This window comes from Pelobates fuscus, chromosome 10, assembly GCF_036172605.1.
Source record: "Pelobates fuscus isolate aPelFus1 chromosome 10, aPelFus1.pri, whole genome shotgun sequence".
NCBI lineage: Eukaryota > Metazoa > Chordata > Amphibia > Anura > Pelobatidae > Pelobates > Pelobates fuscus.
This window is the reverse complement of record NC_086326.1, coordinates 61404901-61431120: the sequence shown is the minus strand read 5'-3', so window position 1 is coordinate 61431120 and position 26220 is coordinate 61404901. Positions and strand designations below refer to the sequence as shown.

The 26220-nt window shown below is 38.5% G+C and overlaps 1 protein-coding gene across 1 annotated transcript in view; it reads right to left on the bottom strand.

Moving 5' to 3' along the window:
* PCDH15 (protocadherin related 15) overlaps positions 1 to 21286 on the bottom strand; it is a 1410242-nt gene extending 1388956 nt beyond the window's left edge. The window contains exon 1 of the mRNA XM_063435339.1: positions 20546 to 21286. The gene's annotated coding sequence lies outside the window, so the exon portion shown is untranslated. The remainder of the gene's footprint in view (positions 1 to 20545) is intronic.
* Positions 21287 to 26220: the final 4934 nt, after the last annotated feature.

Below are 26220 nucleotides of genomic sequence, written 5' to 3'. Positions count from 1 at the left end.
GACCTGGCAGGCTGTAAGTTCCTCCTGAAAGCAAGCTGCCCTGCACATTACCATGGCTACACTCCAATTCAGCACTGTGCTCGTGGAAGGACTGCAGGCTACAGTGCACGCACCACCACTGGACCAGGGCTTGCAACAGTATGTCCCTCCTCCCTGGCCAAAAGGTAAAAAGAAGAGTGGGGGGGGGGTGACATAGCTTTTTTTTTATAAATAAAAATAGTTTAAAAAAAAAATAATAATTCCTCGCACCTCACACACAACATAGACCCTAGGCTCCATAACACACACTTACACAGCACCGCTCACACACATAGCACCACTACACACCTAACCACTCACAGACACACATCTCCCACACACACACACACACACACTACATCCCCTAAAACACACACTATATGTCCTGTACACCAAAAACACACATTTCCTAAGCACACACTCTCTACAACCCCTACACATGCTACGCCACCTTTACAAACACACATGGCAGCACCTGTACACACACTATGCCCCCTATACACATGCCAAGGCCCCTACATACACTACAGCACCTATATACACACACACACACAACCCCTCTACAGCCCCTAGCCAGGCATAGAATATCACATATAAAACACAACTGAAACTAAAACACCACACCACAATCAATTCACTCTACACACGCAATCCAACAAGCACCTTCCAAACACAGGTACCGTATTCTTTCCTGGCCCTTTTGTCCCCTGGAACCCCACATAAGGAGTCCCAATAGACAAGTCACTAGCAAACACACTGGAAGCAGGGCATTAAATTCACTTTCACTGCGCAGGACCTTTTTCTCATGCGAGAGCTCTTTAGCAGGGGGGCACGCTTGTTTTTGACAGAATACTCAATCTCTGGCCCTGCCCTCTTGCCAATGGGTCGCTGTGATTAAAAAATGCACACGCCTAATTTTTTAGTCAGTCTGGCCCTGCTTTCCCCTAGTTTGCTGCAAACACCATGTGCAGTGATAAATAACCCCTTAGTATATACACCGGGGCAGCATTTAAACATATTAGGAAACAAAGAAAACAAAAATAGCTCCCAAAAAACAAAACAAAAAAAAAACAACCTCTGTATGATGTAAACTTTCATATATAAAAATGAGTAATGGAACACTCACATTTGGATGAGCCTTTTGTAAGAATAAAAGGCTCTCCACATGTAGACCTCTGTGACTTTTTGTGCAATATGATATGATAAATATCTTACAGAGATGGATCGTCAAAATAATGAAAAGGAAGAGAGAGAACAATTTGGTACAGTATGTTTAAAAGCAAATATCAGCGGATAGTAACACACACATGCAAATCACTGGAAACCTTCTTCAAAGATACTTTTTGTCTCGGGTTAAAAGAAGATGATTAGAAATTGCATCAAAGTTTATGTTGGGAGTATAGAGGCAATTCTCTAGTGTGACCCTATAAACTGAACCTAAGACAAAAATATACATGTGGGGGTATTTCTATACCTGGTGGCACTAGTTGATACAAATCAGTGGTCCTAAAGTGCAGGGCCGGTGCAAGGATTTTTGCCGCCCTAGGCAAAAAAAAATTTGCGCCCCCCCCATATGTCCTGCCCACCATGTGACATCACAATGCCCCGCCCATATGCTCTGCCATATGGGCCAACGTCAGTCTTCAGTGTCTTTTATCTGAAAAAAGACTGTTTACATTAAAAAGCCTACAGGCACGGGCTATAGACACCAAAACCACTACATTATGCTGTAGTGCTTCTGGTGACTATAGTATACATTTAATGTGAGGCAAATTAGAGATTAGTGCCACTAATAATATATTGGATTGCCTACTTACCACCAGATGAGGACAAGAGGCTGATGATGGGCTCAGTCTGGCTCCACAGGTCTGGTGTAGAAGAGGCTCTCTGGAGATAACAATTAACAAACAGGGCCCATTACACAGCTCAAGGTCAGGGCCCTCAGGGTTTGACCGTGAGTATGCCTACAATGCCCACCCATAAATACCTACATGGCCCACCCATGAGTTCTCTCACAGGAAGTGGAGTGTATGTGTGTAGGGGATGTTTTATGTGTTCTTGTAGACTGGATGCAATGTGTGTGTGTTCTTTTGGAATGTAGTGTATAGGGATACCAATTTGTGTAAGGGATGTAGTGTGTGTTTGTGTGTAAGGAATGCATTGTATGTTTCGGTGTGTGTAAGGGGTGCAAGGTGTGTTTCTGTGTATGTAATTGAATGCAGTGTGTGTGTCTGTAAGGAGTGCATTGATTGTTTAAGAGATGCATTTTGTTTCTGTGTGTAAGAGAATGAGTGTTTGTGTGAATGTAAGGGATGCATTGTGTGTTCCGGGTGTGTCTGTGTGTGAGTTGGAATGCATTGCATATTTGTGTGTGTGTGTGGGGGGGGGGGGGGGGGATGCATTATGTATGTGTGTAGTGTAAAAGAGAGGGTTTGTGGGGTAGGATAGGGACTGAGAGGGGAGCAGCTCTTTATTTTTTTTAAAAAAATCTCATAGTGCTCTCCCCTCCTGTCAGTTATTGATTTCCCCTTCCCTCCTGTCCCTTCGTGTTCTCCCCTTCTGTCCCTTAGTGCTCTCCCTTGGCCCCCTGTCCCTCTGCACTCCCCCTTCGTGGTCTTCTCACTCCCCCCTCTCCTCCTCTACGCCTCCCTCCTGCCGGTCACTCAAACCCGTCCGCCCTCCACACAGCAGTGCTGCGCTGCCTGGGGCTTGCTAAAGCGCTCAGGCAGTGCAGCATGAGGAGCCGCAGCGGGGACTCCAGACACAGGGATCCGGCGCCCCCTCCTAAGGTGCGCCCTAGGCGACTGCCTAGGTTGCCTTACAGGTGGCGCCGGCCCTGCTAAAGTGGGATAAACATGGAATGTTAAATAAACCCTTAAATTACACATTTTGGGGAAGGGGAGAACATTAATATGCCCAACAGTTTTCACTGGGGTGGCGTTGAAACTATTACCTATACCTTCATGGGTCTACTTTCAAAATGTGTGTGTGTCAGTTTTGAATTCTGTGATTGCTATTAAAAAGTGTCAGCATGCCCTACTTGGCTAAGGTATAGTTGTACTTTACTTGGATCTCCAAGGAAAAGTACTTCATCATCTTCAGACTGTACAAAATGCAGCAGCCAGACTAATGACTAATCAAGCTCACTTCTACCACATAACACCTGTTCTCCACTCCCTGCATTGGCTTCCAATTAAATGGAGAAGATATTTTAAAATTGGCCTGCTAACTTTCAAAGCCTTAACCAGTCCCACAGTACATGAAAGAGCTCCTGACACCCTACATTCCATCCCGTTCACTTTGGTCAGCCAGCAAACCCTTCCGGTCAGTGCCAAGAATAAAGACAGACTCAGTTTCCAGAGCATTCAGCTATGCTGCCCCTACCTTCTGGAACTCTTTACCATGTGCAGTCAGAGAGACACCGTCCTTACAGACTCTTTAAAAAAAAGCTAAAGACCCACCTCTTCCATCAGGCATTCAGCCCGCTTAGCTGACCTTCAACAACTCATAACTTTTATGTCTTTAAATTGTATACCTGTAAAGTGCCTTGAGTCTCACAGGTAGAAAAGTGCTATAAAAATTGCAAATTATTATTAGAAAACCACAATTCACAGCATTGCCATATTTTTAAGTCCTAGACATGAGATAATTTAACAAATTGGGACCAATAAGGAGATGGAGATATATATATATATATATATATAATCACGTGTATAGAGACCTGTGTGCAGACCTTTTTAAACTGGGTTTCATTATTTTAAAAAATATATATTTTTTTCCCATAAATAATGTTGTTGTAAGTATAGAGTGTACAAAAACAAACAAACACAACTGTCCTTTATAATATGTATAGGGGATAGAAAATTACCATTGTACAAATTACCATTGTCACAAAATGACAAAAACTTGGAAAATAGTCAGCAAAGGGTTAAAGTAACACTCCAAATATAGGGAAGTAGTTATGGTGCCACGAGTACTCTGGAATCCCTTTAATGTTTGTAGTCAAACCGTTTTAGAATGGTTGGACTTCTTCTCTGGGGTCCTTTGGGTGCAACTCCCTGCATCTACTCCAACCTACAAATGCTTAGTCTGAGCTACCCTGAGAAGTGCAGGGCTTAAGTTATTGGCTAAGAGTGATTGGCTGATGCTGTCAGACAGTGAGCTAGCACTGTAGAGGAGGACATGGGTCAGGAGTGCTAATGGAAGTTACTAAGAGGTGTCAGGGAGCATCTCACACCAGACCCCATATAAAAAGTTAAACTGTTTGAATACTGTTTAACTACTTACATTGGGGGGGTGCCAGGTTATGCAGTTTGCTGTGATTATGGATCTTAGAAATAGCTAAACCCTTGAGATTATTTCTCACAAAAGCCTTTGCAGTTTACAGATATAATAATAAAAAAAAAAAACAAAAAACACACATTTAGTGTTGGTTCAGTGGGCAATCGCTAAAAGAACCCTAGGTTACAATATTGCTATCTAAATGTGTAACTCATATTAAACATTGAACTGGATAAGCTTTAGCAGCTGATCACAATACCAGGTTCCACTCCTTTCAGGAAAATGAAGCTAAAGTAGGCATTGGTGCAGAAACCCAGCATGTTCTTTGGATTATTTTTTTTAAAGATTGACAGAGAAAAGTGATACTATTTATACACCAAAACCATTACATTAAAATAAACACTCAAGACATATAAAGCACTTCAGATTTTCTTCTTCTTCCCCAGAGCTGCACTACAGCTTATTAAGAAGCATACGAGAGCTGCAATCTCATGTGCGCGCACAGCTTCAGCACAGAGGTTTCTCACCGAAAAGCCTTTGATTGGTGTATACTCCAGCACAGACTGAAAATATGTTCCTGGCAAAACGGAGAGAACTTGAAAAGGCTGCACAAAACAGGTATGTACCTTTTTAAAACATTTTTTCCCCCATATTCCAGAAATAAAACATGCAGGGAAAAAAAAAGAAAGAAAGAAAGAAAAAGAAAAAAAGAAAAGAACACATGCATTTTTTTGTGGGGTGGGAGAGCATATATTAACTAAATTGTTTTAAGAAATCCACTGAAAATGTTGTTATATGTATTTTTTTGCCAATGTTATTTGCTTAACCCCTCACTCTAAAAAGATGTGTTGATTGATATTATAAAAATAAGTTCATTGAATTGCATATTTTTTGCCACATACTTGAACTAATATAACAAGTATTAGTTCATCATGTATATTGAAGAAAAAAAATAATAAATATACATATATAACAGGAATATATAAATGTATATCCAAATATAACAGTTTTACTGGTGAGAGAAAAACAATGACTTTAGAATGAGATTTTGTAATAGATCACTACTACTATAGAACACAAACACTTTTTTTGAAATATGGTTTCAACAATGCTGGTTGTTACCTTGCTTAGTGGCACGGAAATGGCAAGGAAAAAAAAAGTTTATGGTCCATCGAGGAAGTAGTTATATGGAAATTTACGAATAAATAAATAAATCATATTCATGATTGTAGCAGAGACTGATTACAATTTTTTTCTACCTAATGTGTTATCAAAGTAATTACACAATTTATTTCTGAATACAGGTCTTGTTTCCAAGCTCCCGGATTGCATTATACTTGAGGCTGCAAAGGGCACATCTTATTAAACATTTGCTTATTTGGATAGTGTATCTTCTGAATAGGGAGGCTGTTTTATATGTAAAACGTTATTTCCCAGATGTTTCAAACTCTAAGGAACTCTAGCAGGTGGCCTGGCACAGTTTAGAGCTGATGCATGGTGTGAAAGAAATTCTACACAGTATACAAGACGCATGGATTCAGTAGTCTTTTCTAGGAACATGCAAATTAAAAAGAACCAGAATATAAAATATACAACTCTGAAAAGAAGGGAGAAAAAAAAAAAAAAAAAAAAAAAACATGGTCACGTGTTTAAAATATGAAGATAAAGTCTTCCAGAATAATACTTATGCATAAACAGGAGAAAAAATTCAAAAGTAATAAGACAGATAATTAAAGAACATTGCCATAGAGAAGTGTTATAAGCGGGGGTGGGAATCCTTTAAAATTCTGAAATAGGTATTAGTAACAGGGCTTATTAATTTCCACTCACCACAAGCTATTGGCAAGTAACATTTGGCGAGTACAAATTCACCCCTCATGAACATTCAGTGAGGGGATCAAATACTTATTTCACTCATTGAAATGCAAATCGATGTATAACTTATGACATGCGTTTGTCTGGATTTTTTATTTTTATTATTCTGTCTCTCATTATTAAGATACACCTACCATTAAAATTATAGACTTATTTCTTTGGTAATGGGCAAACGTTCAAAATTCAGCAACCCCCCCCCACACACACACACACACTGAACAATCACTTTCAGTGACGAGTAATTTTTAAGCCTGGCTATTTACAAAAGACTTGAAATGTTAATCTTGGCTAGCAACATATTGAGAAAGCACAATACAACATTTTGACTTTGATGTTTGCGTTAGCGGTCATGGCTGGTATCTCAAAGTCTCCAACAAGACTAATTGTCACTAGTCAGGCAAAGAGTTAAATAATAGTTGTTTTTATTCTAACATGGGCCTCGATTTAATATGCTTTCCAAGTTATTTCATTTAAATAAAAAAAAAAAAAAAACTTTAAGAAAATTATTTATCTACAGAAATCAGCAGAGATACATCATTTGGAAAGTTTTTCATACAGTACAGAATCGTGTGGAATGCTTATGATATCAAGGCAATGCTTTGCAGGTCAGGTTAACAATAAAAGCACACCAAATAAACATGCATCATGGAAAAAGTTCAAACATTCTGGGTTTTACACATCAGTGTCCTAGCACGTACCTCCCAATGGTCCCTAATTAAGACAGACAGTCCATATTTTAGGCCCAAATCTATACTAATTTTGGATTATTATTTTTTTTTTTAGAGCTCCATATTGTTGTTGTGTCTGAGTGTATAACACAGCTCAACAGCAATAATACTCAGAGTAATGAGTCTTTAAACTATAACAAACGCTTTTAGAAATCAGTCTGTATAAATAAGATACATTGTTCTTGTTCAAAATTGCATCTAGTTGCATAAATTGTTATTAGTAAGTCACCAAACATTTCTGGCCACAAGCGCACTCAGACCACTAAAATTAAAAAGGTCATGCACGGTTTGTTTGAAATCTTGGGAGATATGCTAGAAACATTTTTTGTGTCCATTCATGGTTAGGACTTTGGACTCAAATAGCTTTGCTGTCACCCTTGCCTTTCTCTGTACATCATATTATTGGCATTTATATAGCCCCAACTTACTACGCAATGCTTTTTAGTAATTTAATCGGGAGGAATCCAACAATAAATGAGACTATTACAAATTGTTACAGGACAGTATATTGATGAAGATCCTGCTCGAAAGAGCTTAAAATCTAGAGAAGGTGGGGATATAAAAACTATATGAAAGCAGTGTGGGGGATAGCAATAACCCTTCAGGGTGGGAAAGTAGCAGAATTGAAAGGTGAGAGTGGAGCTCTCGAAGAGAAAGTAAGATAGGTTTGTGAAATTGAGGGACTTTAATGATTGAAGACTATGGGAGAGTCTTATGGCAATAGTGAGGCTGTTTAAAAGGGGTAGAGCCACCATGAGAGAAGTCCTGCAAGTGCAAGTTAGAAGTACGTTAAGAGCAACGGACAGGACAAGGTCACTTGCAGAGCACAGTGAACGAGAAGTGGCCTACCTATGAATTAGAGAAAACATTTAGTGGGGGTAGATTGAGAGCTTTGTAGAGAAGTGTTAGTATTTTGAGTTGAAACTTATGGATTGGGTACAGGAAGCCAGTGTAAGAATTGACAGAGAGGTGAGGTGTGAGAGGAGCGACAGGAGAGAAAAATAAGTCCAGCTGCAGGTTTCATTAGGGACTGTAGTGAGGTGGTATGGTTAAGAGTGAATTACAGTAATAATTGTGAAAAACTGCAAAAGCATGAACACGTGAATTCTGTGTTTTAAGGTGGAATAGGCAGGATTTAGCAACAGACTGGATGTGAGGCATAAGAGAACACCAAGACAGTGAGCTTGCACAGATGGGCTGATGCAAGTTCGATCAACTTGAGGGGAGAGTGAAACAGGTGGATTAGGATTATGAGGAGGGAAGATAAGAATTTCAGCTTTGTAAAGATTGAGTTTTAGAAAGCAGGAGGACATCCAATCAGAGTTTAAAGAGAGGAAACTGGTAAAACTTTCAAGGACAGCATGAAAGATCAGAGGAGAAGAGATGTACTTGAGTGTTATCAGCACACAGGTGGTAGTGCTGAAAAGGTGTGAGCCTTCTTACAGCATTGTTCAGCTTGACAGGCACAACTTGTAGGTGGGGTTCACACGGTTGGAGGTGCGTCTGCCTTGAGGTGTATGCTTGGAGCAGAGCTAGAGTGCCCAAGGCATAGATAAGGGTAGTGTTGTACGAGGAGAAGGTTTAGATGGATGAAAGTTCATTACAGTCGTGCAGCCAGAGGCATTTGCAAAGGGAGCACTTCTGGAAGATCAACTCAAGAATATCGGACTTGCTTATTTTACTCATCTATTTCTTATTTTTCACTTGTATTTCTCTTTACCTCCTTTCCCTGTAGTATTACTGTTTATAGTTTGGAATAGTTTGTGGCCTCCTAAGTAAACTTGCTAAAGGTCAGGAGAATGAATGTTTCTCCTGTACTGAGAGGGTTAGTCTTTGAACGTTGGCTGAGAGAGGTCTTGAGATCAACATATGAGAGGTGGTGATCTGAGAGAGGTAATGGAGTGTTAAATATTAGAGAGTGTGCATGCATCTGAAATAAAATTAGGTCAAGGGTATTGCCAACTACATGTGTGGGATACTTTGACCACTGGGATAGCCCAAGGTAGGAAGTGATTGAAAAAAGTTGAGGCTACTAAAGTCATAGATGGGATAAATAGAATGTGTAAGTACCCAAGGATGAAATAAAACTTGAAAGAAAAAGAAGAGAGGAGTTAGTGGTGACCGCCTTCTATTCTCTTCCTTTCAAGTAATATTCCATCCTTAATTCTTGGGTACTTCAACATTCCAATTAACCACCTTGGACTTTGTGGACATTGATGTTCTTTAAAGATGGGTTCGAACAAGTAAATTGAGTGAACCCTAAGTGAGGAAAAAGATAGGGAAGGGGTGTGGGTAGAGGTTTCAAGGAGCAATGGTGTTAAAGCAGAAACCCTAACTTGCCACCACTACTGTCAGAATGTCTTGGGGTGTAAGTTAATTGAAGAACACCAAAGTATAATGAAACAGGGATTGCAGTGTCTGAGGTAAAGAGTCATGTTTCAGTTAATGCCAATAAGGTGTTCTTGCCACCTCTCCCCCCCCCCCCCCCCCCACATTCAAAATATGAATTTACTCCAGCTATAGTTACTGATATAAATGTGACAAAACAGCAGTAATTGTCTTCTACAACATTTTTTAAATTCCTAAAAAGAAACAGATTTTTTTTCCCACTCTCAAAAAGCTGGAGACCTTTTGAATAGCCAATCTTAGGTGAACAAAGCAGAGATGGAATAAATTATCCAGCCACTTTTTCAGCTCAGCTACTTTGACCTAAAATTAGATACTATAGTGAAAATGCAAGAGAGGCTTAAAATAAAAAAAGCCAAAATTTGACATGATGTAAACTTTATCTATGCAGGAGGTGTAGCTGTTAAACCTGAACCAGGCAGCTGAATTTAGTTGCAAATGTTATATAGTGTTGCTTCCAACAGAAGTAGCTGCAAAACATATTTTAAAAAGGTAATACCGGAATAGCTTAACGTGAACCTGTAATAAAAATGTTCACTTACCTTAAAGCAGGGGTGGTGAACCTTCGACCCTCCAGATGTTGTGGACTACATCTCCCTAGATGCTTTGCTAACATTATGGGCGTTTTAGTCCAAAACATCTGGAGGGCCGAACGTTTACCAATCCTGCCTTAAAGTAACACTATAGGATCAGGAACACAAACATCATTCCTGACCCTATAGTGTTAAAATCACGATCTAACCCCCTTAAAAAAGTAAAATTCCAGTCTGCTGCTAGCTCCCTAAATATAGTAAAATTCCAGTCTGCTGCTAGCTCCCTAAATATAGTAAAATTCCAGTCTGCTGCTGCTGGCTCTGCTACCTTGGTATGCTAGGGCATTGACTGACACCTGGGAGGAAGAAAAAAAAATAAAGTAGATTTTTGTCCTACTCAATATATTTGCTAGCACAATGTATAGAATGAATGTTATGCTTAATCTAAGGTGCATAAATTGTTTGGGGCATGATAGGTCCTCTTTAAATTTTCTTTAAGCAAAGTCCTCTTTTCAGGCTCAGTTGTTTATGCACAGTTATTTTTATAATGCTTATCAGAAAATTGCTTCTAACAGGGATGACTAGTCATGTTGTTGTTCAAGAAGACCTGTTATAAAAAGGTAATAATTTATCACTTGGAAAATTGATTTATATAAAATTAAATCTCGGTTTACACAGCATAAAGTTTATGAGCAACTCTGAGCAAAGTGAACAAAAACAAATGTTATTTATAAATGACTGGATTGTATTAAGTAGTTTAAGGCAATGTTCCTCAATATCAGTCAACAAAAGTGCTTAAAGCATAGTCTCTTTTCACAACTTTATAAACCATCTTATGTAGATTAGTTTTGGGAAGAAGAGGGAGATTTATTAAAGTACTTTGAACAAGTGTCTTATCTGCTTATATTAAATGGTTAAAAAAAAAAAAAATTATATTATATATATATATATATATATAATGTATTCTATTATCTATCTAAATTGGGGCATTTTTCACAGAAACATCCATTTCAGAAAATCCTGCCCAGTGTAAAACGTTTTTTGACATTGAAAAAACTCCCTGGAAGTTTCCAGGGGCTCCCCTGTCAGCTACGCCACATTTAGTGGCCCCAGACTGATAAATGATTTGTATGCATCACTCAAACTGAGCAATGCATGTAGCCCTTTAAATTCTAACCCCTAAATGATCACATTTAGACACTCTGATTCCCCTAGCAGAGGGAGACTCCCGAGGTTTGCAAATACTGCAGCAGGGTCTCCCCGCATGTCCCTGTGCCCAACAGTGATCAAATATCTGTCAGGCTGCAATAGCCTCCATTTAAAGGAAAATTACAGGGTCATTTACAAAATTGAGAACTTGAGGTGAATTTTAAAGTTTAAATGTAAACGTAGCTGAACTGAAAATACCCATTAGATGGGTCGGCTGCTCTGGCCTTAAATTTAAAATTCTCTTTGAATTCACTTTAGTGGATATACCTTTCTCTTGCTTCCGATTTTTGTCAGATGAGAAATAAATTAATTTTTTTCAGACAATGTTGCATAAAACAGATATGAATGTGAAGTAGTGCGCAATACTCACAAGAAATACATACTGGGATATCTGTAGCAAGCTATTTATTTTCTTTTTTGGTAATTTTACTAGTGTAAAAAGATGTAGACAGCAGTTTGTGATGAACTAACAGTGACAGGAGAGACTAAGTATGATTTGAACGTAACCCATTCTAAAATATTTTACATCATTTTTTTTTTTGAAGAGCAATCTAAAGCACAGTTTAGATTAGGAGGAAAAAAATTATTCCAGTAATAGCAGAAAAGCCAGCATAATCATATAATAGCACATTATTGTATGCCAGCAGGCAAAGTAGCATTTGAATCTTGCTAGTCTTCCAGACAATTTTGCAAAATGCAATATACTTTTTGATGATTTTTTTTTTCTAAAAGAGTTTGATATTGTTCTTTTGTTTTGATATTAAAAATAAAATAAATAAAAAATAAATAAATACACAGTATAAAACCAAACAGTTTACTCCTTCAGGGCCATTGTACAGAGCTTATTTTTTTTATTTTTTATTTTTACTAATTGCTATGCAATTATAAATTGCAGGATTACAAAATGTGATAAAATCAATTAGCTTTATTTCCACTTAAAATTGGTTAGAATGGGCTCACATTATTAAAATTGATTAAATTGCAACTGATAACTTGCCCATCTCAAGCTTATTCATAATAATGTCATTACATAGTGCCAATATATTCTAAATCACTTTACAATGACACAGAGACATAGGTGAAGAGGGTATTTCCCAAATTATCTTACAATCTAAGATTAATAATTGTATCCAGGGATGCAGAACTGATTAATCTGATTATACACAAGATCATGCTTTGAAACCATATTGGTTAACTATAAAAATAAATAAATGCTTTAACTAAGCCAAAAGGTTCCACGTTCGGAGACATAAAGCCATAATATTTATTAGAAATTACTTATCAATTTTGCAGATCTCACTTTTCTGAAGGGTCTATTTCGGATGTACTCAGTGGCACCCGGTTTACAGGTTATGGTGGACATTTAAGTCCCCCTCTGTGGATGGTTAATGCTGGCTAAATGGGGGGGAGGGGGGGATATTTAGAAATAAATTTAGCAAAATAAAAATGAAAGGATGGAATGGGTCATCAAGTGTCCATTCACTTTTTCCTGCCATTTTATTAAATAAATCACCTGTTTTTAAAATGACTCTTGCAAATGCCATTCATTGTAGTAGTTTCACCTTGCATGGTTGAGTCTTGTTGTGCCTGTTACCTCCTCAGACACAATTGGGATAAGTTGATAAGGCACTTCTCCCCAATCACTGAAAAAAGTCAGTCACGCTATAGATAATACACGTGGGAAAGCCTTGTTCTTCTCAGGGTGGAAAGCATAAGTAGGTTAATAATTGCCCATGCCCACCGACTATTTCCTTAGAAAAACAAGTAATCATCCTTCAGTGCAGGAAAAGTCAGTGCTCTATCCCAACTGCATCTAGACCGCAAGACTCAGGCAAGGGAAGGCTAAAATTTTCTTTCTTTTTTTTTTTTTTTAAATGAAAGCCAACAGGAGTAATTTTAATTTAATTTTTAAGGTGGGTTCGAAGGGGATTACCACCAGCACTCCATTTTAGAATATTGTATTACTATGGGCTGCCCCCCTAGATTCTCATTGATTTTAATACAAATGGTATTTTTTACAGGTTTTTATACATTCTAATGAAAGTTCATATTTTGACAACTGAATAACATCTTTGTAGCTAGCATAACTAGGCATTCTAATAATGGAATAGGTAATTCGTTAATGTTTAAGTGACTAATACTTATTAGCACAATTTGACTTATTTTTATCTCAACATCTTAAAGGGAGATGAAAGTAGTTGAATTATATTAAAAAAAAAAAAAAAAGGGGGGTGAATCAACAGTTGTCATTAGATTACAGTTCCCTGTTTAGTACTCTATGCAGATGCCACTCAGTATTGTATATGTGAATATTAATAGACTGCATATTTTTCTGTTACAGTTCTACATTTATGTTTGTAATAACCTTCCTCTCCCAAGCTTATTACTTTGCTCTAAATTCTACACTTAAGTATTCTACCTCATTAATAATGTGGTTTGAAAACCCTCTTCAACTTATGTTTGGTTTCGAAGTACTGCATAAGGGCACTTAGCAATTCCAAATAAAACAAGATAAAAGACTAGAACCTCTACATACACTAGTGAGGCAAAAAGTCAATCCACAAGGAGTATGTACAGATGACCTTGAAATCCCCATTCTTTCAAGTCCTTTAATTATTGCTAAGGCCTGCTAATTTCATTGTCTTATACCACCTGAGGTCAGAACAATAATGACATCTCCATACAATGTTTATTTCACATTTCATGGTTGATAAATTCAATTAGAGGATTGTCAGCATTTTGTTGTAATTATGTACAAGCCAGCAATTATATATGTCCATCAGTACTGCATACAAGAAGATTTTCAAGAAGCACACAAAACGTTTAGTGCTGTAAATTGAACCGGAGAGCTTGCAATTTACAGCCATTGATATTTTCATTTAGCAATAATCTGAAACATCTAATTTTTTTTTTTTTTTTTTAAATGTTACTTAAAATGCTATTTAAATTGACAGATTTAAAAATCAGAAAAAGTACTCAATTTTCCTGCACTACCCAAAATAGATAAAGAAAAGAAGATCAAGGAGCTCCACCACAAAGACATATTTGACTAGGGCAATTGATATACATAAAAAAAAAAAAAGCTTAATATTTTCTCAATCATACCATTGCAGGTATAAGTAGGTCATCTTGAGCAATAACTTAATTTGAAAACTTCAGCTAACATTCATGTGCAGGACAACTTATCTCAAGGATTCATCATCAATTCACTAATATGTTGGCACTAATATAAGGAATGCTTTGTTCTAAGATAAAGATGTATTTGTCCTTAGATCTCTGCAGATGTGAGGGATCCGACTATAGTCCTAAATTATTACAAAAGACAAAAAAAAAAATCCTTCATAAATTCCTCTTTCAGTGTAGTCCAAGTCTAAATGGCAACATGTGATATAGAGCCCCTCCTGAATATTAATCAGAATATAGAAATTAACGGAGACTGTTAAGGGACAAACATTGTGCTTTTCAATACGGACTCAGTAATGCAGATCATGAGAAACCTCCCTTTGAAACATCACTAGAACAGGGAAAGCATTTGTTAGCAGGACTTGCCATTAGGAAGACTCACTTCATTAAACTCACTGCTGTCTTTGAGAATGGTTTAAAAATTTCCACTCATTATACAAAAGCGTATGCACAGCCCATGCAAGTGTGCGGTTGCCCCCCTTCCACTGCATGCCCTGCCTCGGTGCTGCTAGGAGGCAAATCAATAAAACAAGTGGCTTGCATTGTTAGTATCTGCAGCCAGCTAGGAGATAAGCCAGAGCTCAGATTCCCATTCACAGCTGCAGAATACTGAAGACTGTCTTGTAAGAAGGAATGGGGACCAGAGCTACATACTGTCGGTGTATTTGGAGAGATGTGCTTTGTTTTTGAAGAAACATGTTCCTAGAGATGAGCTGGGGTTGCAACTGCATGACACCCCAGTACTGCAAAAGTTAAGTCAGCAGTGCAGCCCAGCAGATTCAAACAGAGTTTAGAATAGAACTGTGTCCTCAGTGTTGCCAACCACCACCAAGACAGACAGACAGACAGACAGACAGACACACACACACACACACACACACTTCATAGGCTACAAATAAATCAGATAGCCCAGGGGAAATAGTTTCCTGGTTAGTGAAGAGTTAATCAGCAAATCAAGTAAAATGTATGATCCTGTAACTTTATATTACTGTTCAATCGTGCTCTACTGTTGCCAACTCATTTTTATGTCCTCTGTATCTTTTTACTTTCCATTTGCGGATCCTTTATTTTTATCAGCTGTGTCTCCTCAAAGTCAGTTTTAGTCAGAAATACACACGTGTGTGAAATGTTGTTGCTGAGAGTTTAAAGAGTAAGATTCAGGCTGTGTGGAATAAATATAATTGAAATCTGTCAAACCCTGAGCTTGCAAGCTACGTTCACCAAGTTTTCCTGGGCACACGTTTCTTTTGCATGTTTACGTGTGATACATGTAATTTGCTATCCAATTCTGTGTAGCAGCAAAGCCATCTTTACCACAGGGCAAAGGGCCAGCTCTCCTGGACCTATGCACTATTCAGGTTTAAAATCAAAAGAACTGGCACATTTGCGACAAGTTAATGTGAGTGAATGAAGTGCCCATCGCATTGCACACAGTTTAGTGTAATATATATATATATATATAAAAAAATAAAAGACTGGACCAAAATGTGTTGGGAATCTCCATCCCCTCTCTTCTGCTCAGTGCTAGCTGTTTTTCCACAATCTCACAGCAGCAAGAGAGAATCTGCCATAGCAAATATCCTTTCACTGGCTATGTGCAATCCCCCATCCCTTACCATCTGCTTTATGCCAATGGCAAATGTCTATGTGCCTTCTCAGTACTGCCCTTTATACATTCAGCTGCCCTTACAGGGTTAATCACTAAAGTAGAAGTAGAAAACCTTTGGCACTTCATATGTTGTGGACTACATATCCCTTGATTCTTTGCCAGCACTATTAGAGATGTAGTCCACAACATCTGGAGTGCCTGAAGGGTGACCAGCCCAGCACTAAGGTGTGGTGTGTCTCAAATACAAAGGGAATTTCAAATTGCAGTCAAACACAACTGAGCTGAAGACAGATTGACTTGGAAAGTCTTTCCCTCCAAACATGGTTAATTTTCCTCTACATAGTCTTCTCAATCATTCACAATCCTCCCATCCCCATTTCTTACTATCAAATGTTAAGTAGAAAGATATCCGACAGTGAGGGGGCCCAGAAGTGTAGGTTTGTCCCGCCTTTCCCAGAATTCATGTTATAGGTAGCTCTCTGTGTCATGTCTCAAAATTTAAAGGAACACTATAGGGTAAGGAATATACACGTGTATTCCTGACCAAATACGGTTAAAAACACAATTTAGCTTCCTGCTCCCCCACTTACCCCTTAAAGGAAAACTCCAGTGCCAGGAAAACAATCAGTTTTCCTGGCACTGGAGGTACCCTCTCCCTCCCACCCCCCAATCCCCGGTTACTGAAGGGGTGAAAACCCCTTCAGTCACTTACCTGAGGCAGCGACGATGTCCCTCGTCGCGGTCTACTCCTCCGTGCCGCTCCTCCTTCTGTCTCCGTCGGCCGGTGGGCAAGACTGATCCCGCCCACCGGCCGAGGAGACCTAATGCGCATGCGCGGCCATGCCACACATGCGCATTAGCGCTCCCCATAGAAAAACATTGAAAACAATTTCCAATGCTTTCCTATGAGGAAATGAGCGATGCTGCAGGTCCTCACACAGCGTGAGGACGTCCAGCAATGCTCTAGCACAGATAAACTGTGCTATGAAGGAGGAAGTGACCTGTAGTGGCTGTCTATTAGACAGCCACTAGAGGTGGAGTTAACCCTGCAAGGTAATTATTGCAGTTTATAAAAAACTGCAATAATTACACTTGCAGGGTTAAGGATAGTGGGAGTTGGCACCCAGACCACTCCAATGGGCAGAAGTGGTCTGAGTGCCTGGAGTGTCCCTTTAAATAGGGTAACAACTTAACTTAATTCCAGCACCTCACATATCTGCCAGCAGTGGCTGAGATCTTCAAAATTGACAATCTCATAGAATCCAATGCTTTCCCACGAAGCACCTCTAGTGGCCATCTGATTGACTTCCACTGGAGATGTTCCATTAAGCTGTAATTGTTCTGGTGACTATAGTGTCCCTTCATGGCCTAAGCCAGATAACGCATTAGGTGGATGCCTAGAGCACAGGCTCAAAAAAGGGACATATTTGGCTTCATCTGGGCCCTGAGGTCTGGCTGTTAGAGGTCCTCCCTTGAGACACCAAGGATCTCAATAAATACCCATACTCAGTCCGGTGTCTCCTCACTTCATTGAGGGAGCATTGTGGTCTGCACTCCTCTCAGTCCCCTGGCACTCTGAGTCATTAACAGAGTACTGGAACCACAGGGGAACAGTTTAAAGTGGCACATTGGAACTGCTTAAAGTGGTACAACCCACAATGCTCATCCACCAGGAAAGGTATGCAAGATGGTAGCAAAGACACAGACACAACTCAACACGCAGACACAAGCACACTTAGACTCCTCCCACATACATCTCACAGTCACCACACACAAATACTCACAGAAGCCAACCCCAGGACTCTAAGTGGGAGTTCAAGCAAAAAAAGCCAAGCTGTTACAATATTATTTGCTAAAATTCTGTGTTTACTATATAATCCTGAGAGTTCTTGCACAGTTCGGTGTACAATTTAATGATGCAAGCTTCTAGCGCAGATTAAATCATTACAGAGGCAATAAGATGTAAATGGCATTGTTCAGACAGAAGAGTATTCTACAAGCTTCTTTGCACTTACCCAAGTTTGACTAGGAACTAGAAGTGTTAGCAGATGAATCAGGTTTTTATAGATACATATCACTTCTGCATGCAGATGGGCAGCACATGAAGAATAATCATCTGCTGTTTGCAGAATTCAAGTGCAACAAGTAGGGAAATCAATTAACAAATTAAAAAGTGAACCCCTAAGGAACTGCCTTGATTAGCTAAATGAATTATATATGGTATAGGGAAGCAATTTTATGAAATTCAAAATCAGCATGCACAAGGATTATGGATTCTGAAAAATATGGTGGATGCAGGGTGGTTTGACAACTTTAACAATGTAATTCACCCCACAGCTATAATGTTACCTTTCAAACCTCCAGCACAAAATGTCACACATATATGCATAAGCAATCACTAAAACAAAGCGTACTGAAAGGGTAGCTGTTGATAAAAAATGAAAATAAGGGGTCAGGATATGGGAAAAACGCAATACATACAGAGGAAATAATGGGAGATGGGAAACTGCAGTACATGATTGAACAGGTAGTCCCAGTGAGGTTATGAGATTAATACATTTCACTGATAATCCAACTTCACTGTAATTAACCCTTCCCCATCTGGCAGATCAGAATGTGGATTTTTTCCTGAATTTGGGACTACTTATCTCTAAACCAATGCTAGCTGATTTATTTGAAGCCTGACATCCCTGATTGTGTCAGGTGGCAGGGAGGAGCAAATTTCTTAAATCTCTAATGGAAGGTGATGTACTCCTCTGCTGATTAACATTTGCAATGCTGTTATGTCGCACAGTCGCATCACCCTTTACGGAAACCTAGTTAAATAATTATGTCACTTCAGCATTGTGGGAGTACTTGGATTACATGGGCTGAATTTCTAATCACCTATCGCAAGAGGAAATTTTAAAACCCTGAATTTTATACTCTACATTGGCTAATTTAATTAGCTGATCAAGATAGTTCCATTTGGGATTATATATTATACTGCAAGGTAGCACTTCTCATGTGCTGCCTCTCAGCATGAAGTAGTATTGTGAGTCCATGAAAACTTGGTATACATGGCAGTGCTTCTGGCTATAGTGTAGGTGTGAAGAATCTTGTAGAAGTTAAGAACTGGCTGCAATACAGCTCTTTAACCCCTTAAGGACACATGACGTGTGTGACACGTCATGATTCCATTTTATTCCAGAAGTTTGGTCCTTAAGGGGTTAAAATCGGCCTCACACTGCTTTAAATGTTCTAAGCCAACAGCCTGCATCATTACATTGAGCACAGGACCACAAATGAACTGTGCAGGAGAGACTCAGTTCCATGTGCTCCCCCATAACACAATGCTGGGGCCTCCCTTGATATAAGACACCTAACAATTAGAGAATGATTAGGGAGTGAAATACCAAAATAATAATAATAATAATAGTAATAATAATAATAAGGTTGTGGAATAAAAGTGCTAGCTCTGACATGGGGGTAGGTAAAGATACCATAGAGGGAGTGGGGGCCAATGATTAAACCAAAATGTTGTTCACCTGCATCTGAGGTAACTATCAGTTTTGACTAATAGGTTAAGGCAAAAAAAAAAAAAAAAAATGAGCATTATTAAAATACATAAAATATCAGATGTACATAGCTGATTGTAGATCTGGGTATTCAGATTATATATCAGACATTAATACCCAGATTTGCACAGCACAAGAAAGCTTTGCCTTTCAAATGTAATGCACATCTGCAAATGCATTGTAAAAACAGATGACATTGGGAATGAAAATATTTCTATTTGTATAATCAGTAGCTAAAGCAACAACCTAAAAAAAGGAGCATGTCAATTGTCAAACCCCCACTCTCTCATTTGTGATATTGTCTCCTGAACCTTTTTGTACATATATTTTAAATTACAAAATAAATACATTGTATGACTATATTCCCAGTGGAAGTACACGTCTTGTTTTATTTATATTGGCAGTGTAGCATTGCATCAAATAATACTAAATAAGCGACCATACAGACCTAGTACAATTAAATAAAGGCTTGAAACTGATTTTTTTTTTATTATTATTTATTTATTTTAAATCTGTTGATCTGTGATCTGCATTTAAGTTTTGATCATGGTCTGAATAGTTTAGCTGACAAGTATTAATACAATCCAAACAATATACTTTATTCCCCCTGCTTTCTCTGTAAATATAGCTCATACACTTGTTTAACCCCTTAAGGACCAAACTTCTGGAATAAAAAGGGAATCATGACATGTCACACATATCATGTGTCCTTAAGGGGTTAATGTCGCTGGTATGTGAATAGACAACTTTTTTAGCCCTACTGATCTTGCATTTGGCTACCACACACAGGGGTTTGTTCACTAAACGTTGCACGGTAGAACTGGGGGGAAAATAATCAAAATGTAAGTGATCATAGCCTAAGAATCTATGACTATCTAGACCCGAGAATCTCATTTATTATAGCCTGAAGTTTGCCAAATTGCTTACAATACAAAATTTAATGAATAAATCCCTAAGATAGCCTTTAAAGTTTGAGCCAACTTTCCCAAAGATAACTTGGGAGACATGCACGTTTGATGACAACAGCTCCCATATGATACTTTATTTTCAACATAAAATAAATAAAAAGCACAAACTTCATATAAAATACAGATTTTTGAAAAAGAAAATTGTATTAAGATGCTTCCATTCAAAATAGTTGCTTACCTTTTTTGTTTGCAATAAATCTGCTTTAGCTCAAAATACTCCTGTGTTAGTAGCACATATCCCCTGTTATGTCATAGTAGAAAGGACAAGTTAGTTTAAAAAACTGGTGTCACTGTGTCTGGATATGGGACATTGGTCCAGAGCTTCAGAATGTATCCCAGTGTGTTTTCTGGTGAAGATGATGCAGTTATCTCCCTCCAAAGACCAGGTTATTGATATCCCAAGCTGAGCATCCAAAGCAGCACCCCTCATCCTAATAACAGCCTGCAGGCAAGGGCATCATATTAATCGCAAGAGTGCCCTCACTAAATGGAAGTCTTCTTTGTGAGGACTCTGCCCCTTTTACAGACAAGAGGATTAGGTTGCTGAAATCCGATCACATAAAGGCAATTGCATCAACAAATACACACTGATTACCGAGTAGCCTCAGTGAAAGAGCACCTTGTAGAGAAACATGAAAGAAGAAAAAAAAATTCTATCCTTAGAACACTGAGACAGCTTTCTTCTCAAAGAGACCATTCAAAGCATCGTTTCCTGGATTGCATCTTCTTTGCATCCATACAGCTCCTCTATGGCTCAGGAATGCTGTACACCACAGCTAGAAGCAGGTAAACACACTTGTGTCCTTTCGTCAATCCAATCATTAACTCCACCCTCTGCCATCTGATCTTACTAAACGTGACAATTACTGAAGCTGCTTCTGCAAGAGCCACCAGTGAGTGGACAGCGAGGAGAAGCTCATCTGAGCAGGACAGATTCTGTGCGGCTGTTACAGTTACAAGTAGATACCACCACCAGCAGCAGCAGCAGCATGGCATCTGATATAATGTACAGAGCGTGCTGTGTGTGATATGCTGACCATACTGGCCGTTTAAATTAGGGACTCTCCTACTAAATTCATCCTATAGAGCAGCAGTAAGACAAATGCTGACATTCTGCAGATATTTATTAGAACCCTCGCTGGAGATATGGGAATTTTCATATTTCTATCAATTTCACCATGCAATCATGGAAATAAGTCAGTGCACCTGGTATTTTGTGATAATGCTCTGTTATGTTTGTGCTAATAAGTAATAAGTATGGATAAGCATTTCATGCTATGGAAATAGACAAAGTTCCGTTTTTTTTTTTAACACATTGAAATATGTCCCTTTCATTAAGGACACTTAATAGATTAATGTAACTCAGATCGTTGTATAAGGTTTCCTATCAAGTGCATTACTGTGTATTGTATTCATTATTTCACTAATTAAGCTCTCCGTTTGCAGCTGAGTGAATAAAAGGATTGGATTAACCCCTTTACGGCATGGGGATAGGTAAATCACGAGGTTATGACAGCCCTGGCACATAATCAGTTAGGAAGAATTTAACAAGTGTGTGTGTGTGTGTGTCTGAGTTCCTGACACAGGGTACGCTCTGTATGGGTAACACACAAGCACTGCAAATAATGGGTTACATATGGCACATTGTAATAATTTGGCGATATGCATTGTTTGCAATCTACATGTGATGACGTGTGGTTTGAAATGGATATTATTCATCATCTATTCATTGCTCTGCTGCTTTTAAGCCTCTTCGGCGGCGGGATAATAAAATCCAATGATTTGTACCATCTGATAATAAAAACCACTTATGTTTTGCTATATTGGAATATTCATTTCAAACGATGAACCATTGCCTCCTATGTCACAGAAATGCAAATGCTGTCCACTTAAAATGGATTGCAAATGTTGTTTTTTTGTGGCATAATGTTCCAAGAGAACATGATGCTGCCAAATGTTTCACTATTGTATACCTGCATTATCACATCCAAGCAGGTTTTGAGCTAACAGGGATTCTTCTGCCCTCTATCTGCAGCTACCTGCACAGCATGTGTATTATAATGGCTGTAAGGCATCAGCAATTAGTGGCTCTGCTCTCATAGTAAATGCTTGAGCTATCTCAGCAGGCTCATCACACCAATTACTAGCAGGTGTTATAGTCTAAAAAGCAAAATGATGTATCGTTAATCAACACTGGTCTTTTAATCTGCTGTGTTCAATCAGGCTGTGTACTGTATCTATGTTCTCCTTTATCTCTATTATATTCTAAGTTGTATGGGGGAAAAAAAAAAGTAGCTAAAATCCATTTACAAAGTTCTCTGAGAATAATTTCTTTCTGCAATCCAGTTACACAAACAATGTATTCAGTTCAATCTATTGGATTATGCCACAAACAGAAATTGTACCTGCCAGGCAAACCTTAGAAGTGAAACAAAAATATATTTTCCTTTTCTCTCCAGGCACAAAGTTTGTTAATTATGCTGTGTTTAAGATAAAATGTACTTGATAACAAAGACACACATGTTAAAACAAAAATAAAACATTCCCTGTTCGTCAGATTAAATTCTCCCATCGTCTATTGTCTTTCTATTTGGAGAAATCTAGTTTTACAGAGTTTTCACCTGCGTAATATTTAATTTGAATGCGTAAACCTGCATTTTGATTGACGGACTCATAACTTTTGGGGTTACTTGTTAGGGGGCTTAGCTACTAAACTCTAGTAGCAATTGTAAATCTAATTTAGGAAAAAATAGCTGATCTGGAAAAATTATCCAACTAAGAAATAGTTTAAAGGTATTTTAACCAAAAATGTTTCATTTGAAATGTCAATTCACTACAATTTTGGAATTTAGTAAATAAACCCAAAATATTAGTGCAATTATTTCACACTTAGTTAGGTTTCTCAGATCTACTATGTTTTCCTGGACAGGAAAAATACCGTATCGGTTGAAACGCGTTAGTGAGTGTAACTGGACGTTACTATATTTCTTTACAGTTCATATTATTGTTTTAACTTTGTTTATTTTTGGAAGTAAAAATAGCACCAGTTTTTTTTTTTTAGCCTATCTTTAGGTTATCACTCTTCCTATTTTATATATGGCTACTGTATGTTCCTATGTCATTGTGTAATTGTCTCATTTATAGTAAATTTACCCTCCTTTCATAATATTGTAAAGTGCTGTGGAATTAGTTGGCGATATATAAATACCAATAATAATAATACAATTCTGGTGTTGATGTAAAAGGAATTTGATTGGTTTGTCCAAGTTGAAACAATATAATAGACTGTGCATGAGTCTAGTAATGCATGTTCAATAAGTGTGGTAAATTCTGGCAAAAACAACAACAATATATATATTTTTTCTTCAATGGAGAGAGCTTTAGAATCTGATATGGCATGATTGGTGACCTTATCTGTGCATTATTTCCTGTTATAAGTTTGATGGCCATTGTACAGTGTGGAGAACCCCAATTTCTGTTAGAACTGGGACATAGAGGCTTGCCTGACATTGGTAGGAATTGTGCTCCTAGATGGGCCAGCTCGGTCCCAAGCTGAATTAAAGGGACATTCCACTGACCAAATAAAACTTTAAAAAAAAACTGTTTAGTAGTTGTACACACAATAAAAACATTCATGTATTTATGCAAAAAAGCTGCAGATCTCGTGTCTGAGGTCTGTGCAAGTCTGCCCCTTGTAACCTAGCTCAGACTTTCTGTTACTGTCCAATAACAGACTTCCAAATGCAACTCAATGAGAAGTCTTTGCAAGGCCGGTGCTCTGAGCAATTCTCTGCCTTTTGAAGATCACTCTACTAGGCTAAGAAGCCAGGAAGTAACAGGACCAGTTGTATGACAAACTGGGAGCTGGAGCAAAGTCAAATGATAAAGTGCCAAATTAATTTGAAATCTGTAAAATATATAAAAAAAAAAGTGGACACACTCTCCACACATAAAGTTTTTAAGCTGAAGTGCTTTAGATGTCTGTAGTGTCATTTTATTAGCAACATAGCAGCTGTTGCCTTGGAGTATAACTCCCACTTAATCTTTACAGACTGGGATATGTACACTGATATTTACACTGTGAGATTGAAATGATCCTATAGTGCCACAAAGGGTTAAAACCACTTTAGCCACTTTAATACAGTGCTGGGCTCCCTCAGTGCTAGTGACCTCTCCTCCCCCACCAACGTCAGCTCCCGAGTGGAGCCGAATGCGGCCAGAGGTGCGCGCACATTCAAACCCACCCATAGGAAAGCATTACTCAATGCTTTTGTATGGGGGGTCTTTTTTGTAGCTGGAGGTCCGTGAGGATAAGTCAAATAAGTGTGATTTACTCAGTGTAAATAGCGGAAGCGCCTCTAGTGGCTGTCAGGGAGACAGCCACTAGAGGCTGGATTAATCCTGCAGTGTAAACATAGCAGTTTCTATGAAACTGCTATGTTTTCAGCTGCAGGGTTAGAACTAGAGGGACCTGGCACCCAGACCACTTAATTGAGCTGAAGTGGTCTGGGTGCCTATAGTGGTCCTTTAAAGAAGACTTGAATATAACACTCTTAGGGCTATCTACTAAAGTGTATAGAATTTATTCACTCTGAATTGTAGCCAGTTGAAATCTGACAATTTGTGATAAAATAATCATGTTATAACAATAGCTGAATAGTAGAATGCCTCAATCATTAAAGGGTTATTCCAATACTTTTTCATTTATTTGCTTTTTTTGAATGCTAACAATGTTCTGTTGGGTATTATTAACAGCTCCCTGCCCCCTTAAAACAAAAAATATAATCTTTAAAACATACTGTAGTTAAGAGCTGGGAGAATCTCACGGCACCGATCTACCTCCTGTTTGTAACATAATCGGGGGACCTTGATTATACCGTTTTTTGCCGACTCAAATGGCATGTGCGCACTGCAAAGGGATGGAGGAGAGAGTAGGGAGAGAGGGATTTAGAAAAGTTATTTAATTTCAGTTTAAAAAAAAACCCACACCATTAAAGCAATGGAGGAAGGCAACAGTGACAGAGAGAGGAAAATCATCTGCCTGCAAGGGAAAAGATTATCACGTCCAGAACAGAGTGATTCTGCTTGTAATGTAAATGTTGGGTGCAGACCTACAATTAACTGAGTTTGTGGCTCTATCTTATCCTAATGGGCAGTGGATAGAGAACATGCTCATAAAAAGAAATGAAGGATAAGACCACCCTGTTAGAAACAGGCTAATCACCTTCAAGCCACCCCAAAATGGCGTCTCACACAAAATAATAAACAACTTTATTGGAAAAATAAGTAAGGGTAAAAACTCAAGCGGCAAATAAATTTAATTTATTTATTTAAATTAATTAATTTACTTTAGTTCACTAGCATCGTGTATTTTCTTCTTTTCTTCTTTTCTCTTTTTCCCAGCCTTTTTGAGTTAATCTGTCATGAAATCCTCTCTTTAGTCTCCATATACCATATATTTGCAGCTGGACCATTTACTATTATTTTTTATCCTCCCCTGATTCTCCCCTTATATGGCCTTAGAGTCTTAGCCAGTGGTCTGTTTCATACCGGCCACTGCTATAGAAGTGAGAAATAATTATATGTGACTTACTTCCTACAGCTAAGTCTTTTCGCGTTGCCGATAGATAGGCGCCCGCAATACAAATTTGCTAAGTTCTTGCGCATGCGCGATTGCCGAGATATAGACATGCGCACTTGAATCTCCTTTTCTGACATGCGCATGAACGACACTGTTTTTCCGGATATGCGCGCAGCACGGATGACATGCGCAGTCCTCCCTACCCCTCCTACTGAGAGGAATTACCCAATTGGCCGTCAGTGACCAATCATGTCGGATGGGAGGTACGAGGG